The sequence below is a fragment of the Marmota monax genome, unplaced genomic scaffold, assembly GCF_021218885.2.
Source record: "Marmota monax isolate L192 unplaced genomic scaffold, Marmota_monax_Labrador192_F-V1.1 WCK01_AAM20220418_F8-fsc00044, whole genome shotgun sequence".
NCBI lineage: Eukaryota > Metazoa > Chordata > Mammalia > Rodentia > Sciuridae > Marmota > Marmota monax.
The window spans coordinates 9,134,684-9,147,994 of record NW_026695198.1 but is presented as its reverse complement, the minus strand read 5'-3'; the positions used below and the strand labels follow the sequence as shown (position 1 = coordinate 9,147,994).

Sequence of the window (13,311 nt, the reverse complement as noted above, 5' to 3'; positions counted from 1 at the left end):
AGGTTTTTATCTGGCTTCACGTTTTGTAGAAATCCCCTGGGGAGTTTTAGTAACCTTTGAAAAACTGCTTGGCTCTGTTCTCTTTTGCAGAAGATGCCGTCTGTCTAGCATCTACTATGAAAAGGCTTTTTTGATCAATTAATATTGAAATCTTATTCATTGTAGATTTAATTTAATATTTCACTACCCTAATATTCTTGAAAATGTATTTTTAACTTATTTCAGAGATCGGTTTACATATTGTAGATAAATGCTATCACATCTCCAGGGATTCCTTCTCTGAAATGTCAGGGAACTTCAGATGTGACTCATGAAATTGCACACTAAAAAGCCATCATGGATCTTCATTTTCTTAATGAAAAATGTTACAGCTGCATTAACTGGTTTCACATATGAACATGATAATAATAAGAAATTGGAAATTCTGAGTTCTAATCATTTGAATTACAGAAAAGCAGCTGAATTTGGTGGGGGACATCATTTTAAATTACTCAATATTGTCAGGATTTCATCCTTCCCTACATAAGTAAGGGAATCATCCAGTCATCCCAAGCTAATTTCCTATATGTGCTGTAGTTACAGTATTTTGCTTCACTAAGTGTAACAAGTGACGTTCATGTTCCAGAAATGCCACAAAAACTTGAAATAGTTTTTAATAATTTTCTTTTTTCAAAAGAGAAAAAATCATTTATATTTTACTGTATTCTCATTAAGTATAGTTATTGTGTATAAGATAACATGGTATTTGTTTGTATGTTATAAGGGTATACAATTAATTGAAATATAACATTCACCATCCATGCATAGAAAGCAGTTTACTTATAGATTGTTCTAGCAATCTAGATATTTGTCATTGATGCTTCTTCTGTTTGATATTTACTAAAATTTTTCTTTCACGAAGTGAGTCAACTTGGAATAAAAAGAAGCCAGTAGAAAAGCTTACACACTCTGCCAATTCATCACCTGAAAAATCACAACTTGCTTTGTAATAAGTTGACCATCTGTGAAGTTCACTTTCTGTAAGACTTGGCTGGTTAAACCCTGCCTGTCAAACTTCTCCAGCATTTCCTTGTCCTGAAGGAGTCCTTCAGTGGTGGCAATGTCCGGTCCTCTTACTGTGTTTACAAGTTTCTAAAGCTGCTTGTTTTGCTTCTATATTATGTTGCTACTAAATGAATCTAACATACTAAACAAACAGAAACAGAAACCAAACATTTATCGATATGGTGTTAATGGCAAGTAATTTAAATAAGCACTTTGTTTACTCAGAATCTGAGTTACATTTTTTTCGATTATATATAAACTCTGGTTGCTCAAAAGTGTTGTGTAGCATATTCTTATAAAAGTATTGCATCATTAACCCATTATTAAGTTCCAAGTTTTCAATTCTGTGAGCATAATAATTATTTCAAAATTATCATGAGAGGTTCATTTGTTGTTCACTTTAAGTTTTGGTATTTTTGGGTTTTGTTTTGGGTACTAGGGGTTGAACCCAGAGGCACTCAACCACTGAGCCACATCCCTAGACCTTTTTTATACTTTGCTTAGAGACAGGGTCTCATGAGTTGCTTATGGCCTCACTAAGTAGCTGAGTCTGGCTTTGAACTCATGATCCACCTGCCTCAGCCTCATGAGCCACTGGAATTACAGATGTATGCCACCATGCCCAGCTCACTATAAGTTTTTATAAATGTTCTATATCTGAGATATGGGACAAAATGGGTTAATTGTAAATTTATCAAGTGAAGTAAAGAGTTTGGGGGTTCATCAAGAAGCTGTAGTATAGAAGCTTTGGATTGATTGGTTTTTGATCCATGACGTCAAAGGAACAGGACTCCCTTCTGAGGAGCCAAGTCTCCCAGAGTCCCACAGCCATTCCCCAGTCAGTAGCAATCTGTCTAGCCTCCAGATCCTATGTTACCTCCTGAAACTGCAAAGTGGCACCCGTCCCCAGTGCAGAAAGGACAAGGGGAAACCAGGTAGCAACACCCCCACCTGGAGGTCCCAGTTCTAGTTCCCACTCACACCACTAAGACCATCAACAGAGAGGACACCAAATGTGTCCATGCCATGTGGAGCTACCTGTGAAACCCAAAACAAATAATACCTGTTTCCAAATTGAGAGGTCTCAACCTGCTAAATGCTGGATGCAATAGTTTACCCAGACTTACTTGTTTCATTCCCAATGACAGATCTGGAAATAGAATCACAAGATGTGAGATAAGGCACATGGGGTCAATTAAACATCTTAGAGCAGGTGTTGTGAATCACTATGCAATGCTGCCTCTGACCCCATGAGACGCCTTACAGACCAATAACATTCTTCACATTTACAAACCAACCATGTTTCACAAAGTGTGGAATAGGAACACAGCCCTGAGTGAGTTACTAGGGGGACGTCTCACCTGCATCCTTCTGGCACCTACTGTAAGATGTTGGGCCCATCTCTACATCTGTAAACAAGATGGATAGTAGACTCACTAATGCTCCTTCCAGATCCAACCTTCTAGGAGGTGTGTGTGAAATCCTCCATTATAGACACAGAAGTTAGTAACTCAACTGAAATGAAAATAAACTTCCACTTGCCCAGGAAGAAAAGAAATCGAAAGCAATAACTAACACTGAAAGTGTGTTCACTCAGACCATCTCGCCCAACTTGACCATCTCCAACCCTCCTGGGAGGTGGGAGTTCCTGGGAAGTGGGGCCTCAGAGGGTGAAAATGTAGCAGATCACTCAACATCACTCCTCCCTTCTTGAGGAACTTGGAGGTGCCTAGGGGAGCAGAGTGCATATGCAGAACACGCTCTCTGATTTCACACCTGTGCTCCGGGAGGAATGCCCTGAATTTTCTCCTCTCCAGCTACTGCAGACTGGAAATGTGCGGCTTGACTTTACTGATTAAACATGATTAAAGTTGCAATTTCAACTAGAGAAATTAATATCACCCAAGTTAAAAAACCAAAATATATCCCACTCCATCACATCTTCTCCCTATTCTTTTCAGATCTCTTGATCTAGCCCTTCTCAGGCCCTCAAAGTCTTCCCACATCAGACCATCTCAACAGCCTCCTAGAGGGTCTCATGCATCCCTCTGATCCCACCCCCACTGTGAGCCACTCTGCTCTTTGGCTCCATAACTAACAAATGTCACCGTTGCTTTGAAAAAACCTAAGACTGATCATATTATTCCTCTGTTTATCACTTTCTAGGACATTAAGAATTTTGCGGATCACAGATCTTACAGATCAAGTGCAAGCTCCAGGGGTGGTTCACAGGGTCTTATACTTGACAACATTTTCCCTCTCAAAGCTAGAAGTCCTGAGAAATATCCGCAAAAATGCCTCATAGGAAAAATAGTTCAGTCACCTTCCTTGTAGCAACCAAGACCAAAAGTTATTTGGCCCACGCCTTTCCTTTACCATCTTTGGCAGTCTTCCACATTTAAATTAAAGTGAAATATACCTTTCCTGTCTAAAACCTAATTTTTAAAACTTAACATTTTAGTCACCATTCCCTGCGAAGAAGAAGAAGAAGAGGAGGAGGAGGAGGAGGAGGAGGAGGAGGAGGAGGAGGAGGAGGAGGAGGAGGGAAAAATGCAGATATTGTACCTGTGATTTCTAAAACATATGTAGAAATCCCTCAATTGTTTCAAGAGAGCCAGAGTTTGGAAGAATCAAAGCAAAATGATGATCTTGCTGCAGGCCTGTAGCTCAAATGCAGAGGAATGAACTTGGCCTCTATTTGTGTTGGTCACAGGGAATAAAGATATTGTTTACAGTGTCACCAGTATCACCTGTAGCAACGGTAAACATCCTTTCAAACACACAGAGAACAACACAGGTCTGGAATTCGACTGTTTTTATGTATCAGTGCGTGGAGTCCTCTCATTCAAATAAAGAAATGTTCTGACTATAGCACCTAAGTACAAACAAAATAACTTATTGTGTTCTTTTTCTATGCAAACCATCCTTTGTAGTACATAGATATTATGTGGCATAACTACACAGGAGTTTTTACCTTATTTTGAGGTTGATATTTTCAGTGGTTGTCTTGCAATGTGTGTTATAATTTAGTTGGACATTATGAGGTGAATGAAACTCACGTCCCTCTAACAAGAACATGGGTTCAACTCAACAGACATTTTTCCACTGCCTGTGTCCTTAAAATCTGGCCTTCAGAAAACAAAACTTCTGACTTCCTATTGGTTCACAAGCCAGTTATCTTTTATAGAAAGACAATTATCAAGGGGCTGAGGTTGTAGCTCAGTAGAGCACTTGCCTAGCACATGATAGGCACTGAGTTCCATCCTAAATACCTCATAAAATAAAGGTATTATGTCCATCTACAACTGAAAAAAGAAATAAAATTATTAATATGCATACATTCTGTCAAACTTTTCACTTTTTCTTTAAACAACTATGTAAGTCCCAATTTGGGCCAGGCATTCGGGCACTAAGAGAGATAGGTGGCCCAGAGATAGGTGGCCTCAGAGGATGATAAACATATCAGATCACTCAACATCTTCAGAAACACTGTTTCAAGGTCTCCTGTTTTTGTTGTTTTGTTTTATTTTGTTTTTTAATAGCTTTACTGAGGTTTAATACATACACAAAGAACTGTTTATGTATATTGCATATACATATATGTAAATATATATTGCATATATTTAATATATGCAATCTGATGAATTGCATACATCCATGAAACCATTATGACAATCAGGTTAATAAACATATCTGACACCCCCAAAGATTCCTTGTGTCTTTTTGTAATTATTTGTTGTTGTTGTTTGTTTGTCTCTTGTGGTAAGAACAGCTAGCATGAGATATACTCTTAACTAATTCTAAAATACACAGTACTTTATTGTCAACTACAGGTACTATCCTGTGTGGCAGATCTCTACAAATTATTCATCTTGCATAACTGAAATTTTAGACCCTTTGAACAATATGTCCCCATTTCCCCATCCCCATTTCCTGGTAACCACCATTCTATTTTCTGCTTCTAAGTGTTTGACTATTTTAGATCCCTTACATAATGGAATCATGCAACATTTGTATTTTCTGTGTTCAGCTTATTTCTTTAAACATAATCTCCTCCAGGTTCATTTATGTCATTGCAAATGGCAAGATCTTCTTTTTTAAGACTGAATCATATTCCAGTATATAGAAACAGAGCACACTTGCTTTAACCATTTATTTATTAATATATATTTATGTTGTTTCCACTTCTTGTCTATTATAAATAATATTGCAATAAACATAGAGTGCTAATATCTCTTCAAGTACTAATATCTCCTCAAATTTTAATTCTTTTGTTTATATGTCAAGAGTGAGATAGTTGGATCATATGGTAATTTCATTTTCAATTTTTTGAAGAATTTATCCTCTGTTTTCTGTAGCTGCTATACCATTGTGCATTCCCAATAGTGTACAAAGTTTCCAAATTTCCTCACATCTTTATCAACACTTTCTTTTTTCTTTTTCATAATAGCCATCCCATCAGGTGTGAGATGACACTGTGTTTTGATTTGCCTTTCTAATGAAAGATGCTGACCATTTTTCAATATACCTGCTTGCCATCTGTATGTTTTCCTTAGAGAAATGTCTGTTCAAGTCCTTTGTGCATTTTTTCAATTAATTATTTGGTTTTCAATTTTTCAGTCGTAGTCTCATATCGGTTTTAATGCTTAGAGCAAAGATGAAATTTATTTGGTCTTCTCAATGCATGAAATAACTTTTTTTGTGAGGTGGAACATGCAAGAAGCAAAGTTTCTTCAAGTCTGACCTTGGAATGTCAATTACAGAGGGGAAGAAATTCTTTCTGGAAGAACCTAGGCCTTTTGAAACATTTACCATCTCTTGACAAGTTAAAAACAGCAGGGGGCAGGATTGTGCAATGGAAAAAGTTCATGGTTGACCAGCCAGAAACCTGGGTTGATTACATTCCTGAAGCAACTTTTTAACCTTCACTGGAGCTTTGTAAAGTAAGGAGCTGGATCATATGGACATACTGGTTTTCTTGTTTTTTGTGTTTTTTTTTTATTCAATATTATTGCAGGGTTGGAGGTGTAGCTCTGTTCTTGCATAGTATGCACAAAGTCCTGGGTTCCATCCCTAACACTGCAAAAATAATAATATTATGGCATTTTTACCATGTGCTAGACACTGTGTTAGGTGCTAAAAAAATTGAAAAAAAAATTCATCAACTTGTTTAAGTTTACTTAAAGAAACAGCAGAAATAAATACATCAATTAATTAATTAATCTAAGTCTAACAAATAATGAATAAATAGTGAATCTGAGACATAGAACATTTTCAACATTCCAAAGAACCACTTCAGCTGAATTTTGCACAAGCCCCCAGATTTAACTTTGGGTCATAGTTGGTGATGGCACAAGTTCAGTATATCTTTAACCACTTTGGCTTCATTTCAAAATTTCACAGACACTGCTCCAACTCGAAGCCACAAATACAACTCTATCAGAAGTATCAATCCTCAATGGAGAGCATCATGTTCAGTGAAATAAGCCAAACTCAGAAAGTGAAAGGTCATATGTTTTCTCTCATATGGGAATGCTTCAGAGAGGGCAAAAGGGAATTTAAAAAAGGATCTCATGAAAGTAAAAGGGAGATCAGTAGAGTAGAGGATGAGGATGGAGGGAGAGGGAGGCAGGAAGGGCATAGAGAAGGATTCGGAAATGAAATCTACCAAATTATGCTATGTGTATGTCTAATATACCATAATGAACCCCACTTTTATATATAAGGCATCAATTTAGAAAAGTGGGTGGGGAGGGCAGCAATAAGACCAGTAAAGTAGAGGAAGGGAATCGGGGACAGAGAGCAGGGGATGGAAAAGGGAGGTCCTGAGGAATTAAACTGATCAAACTATGTTCATATACAAATATGCAATAATGAATCACATTACATATAACTATAATGCACCAATTAAAAATTATTTCAAATCTGTTTTAAAAAAAAAAAGAAATACCAGGGCTGGGGTTGTGGCTCAGTGGTAGAGCGCTTGCCTAGCATGTGTAAGGCACTGGATTCAATTCTCAGCACCACAAATAAATAAATAAAATAAAGGTTCATTGACACCTAAAATAATTTAAAAAAAAAGAAAGAAAGAAATAGCATCCTTTTTCCCCACCATTTATGACTTCAATTTTTCCACCCCATTTTGCCACACCCCACCTTGCTCTAAGATTTTGCAACAGAGTAACTTTGCAATCATGCTTGACTCCTTTCTCCCCATTCCTTATGAACTTAATAAGCTCCCAACAAAACTGCTGCTATTTACATCAGTAAAATGCCCTCCCCAACAACCACAGTGCTCACCTCCATGATGTAGCTCCCTTTCCCAGGGTAATTCCAGGTGCTCCTGCCCCACACCCCACCATGGAAACCTGGAAAGGGACTGCTCACTCCTTTCTCTGTTTCCTTCCTGACTTTTATGGGACCTAAGAAGGGAGGGAAACCACCTTGGCAAATGCTTTTCACCACTTCAGACAGGCAGGAACCTGGGGCTTTCCCACAGGACCAGGTCAGACCCCAGGCACAAAAGTGCCTGCGTTCCAAGACTCAAGCCCACCACCATCCTTCCAATCCCTTCAAAGCTGCCCAAAAAGCCTCCAACCAATGCCAAGCATGAGGGCTCCTCCCCTTTCCTAGGAAGGGCAGTTTCCTGCCTACCCTACACAGCCTCTTGTATGAGGAGAGTACATTGACAGTCATTTTGCAAGACTTTCGAAACTTTGGACAACAAAACCTATAAAATTTATTGAAAGAAGCTTTACATGAGGTAATTCCTAAGATGAGCCAAGACCTATTCCATCCTGAAAGATAATTTTACTAACTTAGCAAAATACTGTCATATTTATTTAAAAAAAAAATTGGAGATGCCCCTCTCCTCAGTCTATACCCAAAGGACTTAAAAACAGCATCCTACAGGGACACAGCCACATCAATGTTTATAGCAGCACAATTCACAATAGCTAAACTGTGGAACAACCTAGATGCCCCTCAATAGATGAATAGATTTTAAAATGTGGTATATATACACAATGGAATATTACTCAGCAATAAAAGAGAATAATATCATGGCATTTGCAGGTAAATGGATATCGTTGGAGAAAATAATGCTAAGTGAACTCAGCCAATCCCAAAAAAACAAATGCCGAATGTTTTCTCTGATATAAGATGACTGACCCATAATGGGGTAGGGAAGGGGAGCATGGGAGGAATAGATGAACTCTAGATAGGGCAGAGGGGTGGGAGGGGAAGGGAGGGGCAGGGGGTTAGCAATGATGGTGGAATATGATAGACATCACTATCCAAAGTACATTATGAAGACATGAATTGATGTGAACATACTTTATATACAGAGATATGAAAAATTGTGCTCTATATGTATAATAAGAATTATAATGCATTCCACTGTCATGTATTTAAAAAATAGAATTAATAAAAAAAGAAAAAATGGAGACAATTCCATCTAAATCAGATTAAATATTCTTAGCTCCTAAGTAACTTAAGATCCTTTCCCACCTTGACTGTCCCTTGAGCATATTCTAGGTTGTTGATTTCTCTTAAAATATGGCATCTACATAAGAGAGAACACAAGATTCCTGGTGGAAATTAAGGTGAGCTTTCTATCCCCACAGTCCAATGTTCACAAACACTGACCTAGGTGGACATCTTTACTTCTTTATTACATGCATTGCACCCAAGTCAAGGTCTTTGTCTGGGCTAATAAGCTTGGGTTTGAAGCCTTTTGTTTGTGTTTTTGTCTTTAGAGAATCAAAGAACATTAGAACTGAAGATTCTCAAGAAACTGCTGGTTTAGCATCTCTAATCCAAACCCTGAAATCCAAAATGCTCCAAAATCAGAAATTAAGAGCCAACATTTGCCACAAGAAGAAAATTCCCCTCCTGACCTCATGTGACCAGTCACGGTCAAAACACTGGCACATTAAAATATTGCAAAAAAAATTATTTTCATAGGATGTATACAAGGCATATGTGAAACGGAAAATGAATTTTGTGTTTACTCTTGGATCCCACCGCCAAGATATCAGCCTACAATGTATATGCAAATATTCCACAGTTTAAAAAGAAAATAGAAATCCCAAACACTTCTGGTGCCAAGCATGTTGGGTAAGGGCTACTCAACCTGACCATGTTTTCAAGTTGTGGGTTATATCCCATTCAGGGACTGTGAAATCAATTTAGTAGGTCACTATTTGGATGGAATATTTCTGTGGCCCCATTCATAGAGTGGTATCCCAAGCATCAATGTTATGATATTAAGAGTGGGGCCTTTGGATCATGTTTAGGTCATGAGGATGAAGCTCTCATAAATGGGATTGGTGCTCTCACAGATGACCTGCCAGAGAACCCACGTGCCCTTCTTGGCATCTAAGGGAACAGTGAGAAAAAGTACCATCTTTGAGCCAGAAAATGAGACCTCACCAAACATCATTGCCAAAGCCTTGATCTTTGACTTCAGAGCTGAGAAATAAATGTCTGCTATTTAAGTCACCTAGCCTATTTTTTCTTATAGCTGCCTGAATGGACTAAGACAGTCACCACCAGCTCTATAAATAAATAAAAATACAGAAAGGAAGGAAGAAAAGGAAGGAAGGAAGGAAGGAAGGAAGGAAGGAAGGAAGGAAGGAAGGAAGGAAGGAAGGAAGAGAAAGTATCAGACTGCATTGTACATAGAATGGCAAGTCTTATTTCACTAAATTTTTGTTTCAAATGGGGCACAGTGTCACACCTCTGTAATCCCAGCAACTCAGGAGGCTGAGGCAGGTTTGCCAAGTTCAAAGCCAGATGGACCAACTTAGTGATACTCAGTCTCAAAATAAAGATCAAGAAGGGTGGACATGTAGATCAGTGATAGCACACTCCTGGATTTAATCCTCAGTACTGAAAAAAGTTTGTCGTTTCATATCTTATGCACAAGTATTTATATACACAATTACATATTTATGTAGATTATGACCATAGTTGAAATTTGGCACACACACACAAAATTAAAACCACCAATCTAGTCCAACCAGGAGACAACAGTCAGCCATATAGATAAGCATTTGTTTGAAATATACAGCCAGAAAATCCCTGGTTTACAGTCTGGGGTCTGGCATTTAGAAACGGCAGAAAGAACCTCATGAAGTTCTACAGAAACTCAGTTCAGCTCCTCATCAATAAAATGGGATAACAGTACTTTTCTCAAAGAGTTATTAAGGGGAAACACATTAATTCATCCTTGTACTGAGCACGTATCATGTGCAAGGAAGCAATATGTTCTTCGGTGCTCCAAACTTCTCACCTTCATGATGACAACCCTTTATATTACCACCCATCAGATGAGGAAAATGAGGTAGTGTGGTTACAGACATATGTACTTAAGCACTCTACCATGCTGGCTCCACGTGTTCTATGTTTCTGCACTAATGTGATGATGTATTTGAAGTACTTAACACAGTTAGTACTAAGGACTACATACTTAGTACACAGGAGACTTTAAAATTCAGCACTGCTCAAAGGGCAGGCTGTCCATGAAATATAGATTCAGTCCTTGCTTCCTTCACCAAAAGTTTCATTTTATCAGTAGTCACACCCTTTAACCAAAGAGGATACAACCCAGTGAATGCCTAAAACCATGCATAGTATTGAATTTTATATATACTATGTTTTTCCTTTTTATACATACCTCTCATAAATTACAAACTAGGCATAATATGAGATTAAAAACAATAACAAATAATAAAATAGAATAATTACAATAATAAACTGTAGTAAAATTGCCAGCACCATCACCACTCTTGCATGTTGGGGCTGTTATTCAGTAATATACGGGTTGCCCAAACAAGAGCACAGTAATGCCAGGACAGTCAATCAGATAATTGAGAGGGCAACCGTATAAAGTGTGGACACACTAGACACATCCCAGGTGGGATGGGGTGGGACAGAATGGGACAGTGCCAGATTTCATCGCACTATTCAGAAAAGTGTGCAACTTAAAGCAGGCATTATTTCTGGAATTTTCCATTCAATATTTTTTGGACTCTAGTTGATCACAGATAACCGAAACCACAAAGCAAAACTGCAGAAGAAGGCAGGGGATGCTTCACTAAATAACAGGCTTCGTGATGAAATTCACTGACCTTCTGGCTGAAGTCTCTTACCTTGCCAAGGACTAGCAGTTGGCAGTTTGCCAGCTGGCAGTCCGGAGGCGCTGAGTGAAGCTGTTAGGTTACATTGTGATAATAATCATCTCAGTCCCGTGGTGACTCTTGCTACATTGTCTTGAACACGTATTCGTTTCTCTTCCACCGTCAGAGGTTCTGTTTACTCTTCCATCAAAAACAAACTTACATTTGCTTCTGTCCACTTGCATCTGGTCCGTTTCTGCTCACTGAAAGCTTCTAGAATCTTTGCCATTGAAGTGCACTTATTATCCTCTCTGGCCTGTGTTATCTGCCCACCTGCTGAGCAGATCTTCTGAATCTTGCTGATAGCAATGTTAATCGAGAGTCAAGGGCAGGTCTGCTTTCCTTACAAGGACTAGCACCAGCCTGCAGATCCTTTGCTACCTGAGCCCCTCTGCCTTGTAGTGTTTGCTGTTCTTTCTCAGTCTCGGATCTGCATTTCCCTGGTAGGGAACTGGAGAGGAAGCCCTAAGAGATAAACTGCTTTGAAGGCTCCACCTTGTGGCGCACATGCATCGGCGCACCTGGAGGACGGGGAAGGAGGAAGAGCATGCAGAGGTGAGGAGGAATGACTCAAGGCAGGTGGAGCATATTTGCAGAGCTGTCTTGATCTCCGCAGTGAATGCTTTTTTCCTCCCAACATTTCTTAGTAAAATCAAACTGACCTTCATTGTTCACACAGTGAATAAATAAATGTAACGCTACATTGATGGCTTAGAAAATAATTTTTTAATGAGCTATATGGGTAAAGAGAAATTTTTAAAATATGTTTTCACTACCCTTTTCTTCTGATTATGATTTGGAAATTATCTTTAAGAAATCTTTGATTTAAAATGGGCAGCAATATAATCAGAGATATGATAAATTATGGTATAATGGTGTATTAAGAATTGTAATGCAAAAATAAATAAATTAATTAATTAAAAATAAACAATAAATAAATAAACAAAATGGGCAGCAATAAAAAGGAGGCAATGCTAAGTCAGCCAAGCAGCTTCCTCCTGACCTTACTAAGGTTGACACCCTGGTCACTCCATCTTGCTCCTCTCATATCTGGAGCCCACTGTCTTTAGGTAAGATAGGTATGCCTTCCCCAGCTACTCAGGTGTGTAGACTTCTAGGGAAGGAAGATAGCTAGGACCAAGGAGACATTTCTACACAACCAGGCACCTGCCTTCAATGGGGGCTCAAAAAGTCATGGCTAAATTGGGGGTCAGGGATCAGCCGCGGACAGTGATCTGTCAAGTGTGCAGAGGTAAGTTCTGTTCCAGTAAATTGTTATGGTTTGGATCTTGAGTGGTCCCCCAATGTCCCATGTGTTTAAGGTTTGATTGACAGCCTGTGGCAACACTGTGATGTGGTGGAACTTTTAAGAGGGGGGGCCTAGTGGCAGGAAGTTAAGTCACTTGGGCATGCTCTTCAGGGATATCAGGACTCCAGCCCTTTCATATCTCTCTCTCTCTCTCTCTCTCTCTCTCTCTCTCTCTCTCTCTCTCTCTCTCTCTCTCTCCTTCCCTGCTGCTATGGGGTGAGTCATTTTGTTCCACCACATGCCCCCACTATGATGCTCTGCCTTACCACAGGCCCAAAAGCAATGGCATCAGGCAACCATGAACTGAAACCTCTGAAACCATAAGCCAATATAAATCTTTCATTCTTTTAAGTGGATTGTTTCAGGTATTTTGTCACAGTGGCTGGAAGCTGACAGAGACAGAGGGGAAGGAAACTTACAGGAGTCCCTAACACAACCAGGGGAGGTGAGGTCTGGCAAGACCTCCTTGGGACCAATTCCCCTCAGGAAATAAACAGAGGTAAACAGAGGCCATTTTATCTGACAACCTTTTTGCCTATTAATGAACTTTTCCTATTTATAAACTCCAAAATTGTAACATCTCAGCCCAATAATACAAAAATCAGAAATTAAACTCACTATATTTCCAGATTCAGCATGAGAATGCAAAGAAATGTGTCATGCCCACTCTTACAACAAGCAAAAGGCTGGAGAAATGGTGAAGCCATGACTTCTCCGGAATCTGCTAGAGAACTGAGTTCATGAGAGGAAACAATGAAGCCAAAGTTTTCAGAAACA

General features: G+C 38.9%; 1 protein-coding gene across 3 annotated transcripts in view; it reads right to left on the bottom strand.

Annotated features, from left to right (window-relative positions):
- Window positions 1–11,660, bottom strand: part of Rp1 (RP1 axonemal microtubule associated) — a 316,472-nt gene extending 304,812 nt beyond the window's left edge. For 2 of the 3 annotated variants that reach the window (XM_046428620.2, XM_058573975.1), the window contains exon 1: window positions 11,199–11,660. The gene's annotated coding sequence lies outside the window, so the exon portion shown is untranslated. Of the gene's footprint in view, window positions 1–3,609; window positions 3,748–11,198 lie in introns of those variants that run through there. The other variant, XM_058573976.1, reaches the window with a different exon arrangement.
- Between the last annotated feature and the right edge of the window lie 1,651 nt (window positions 11,661–13,311).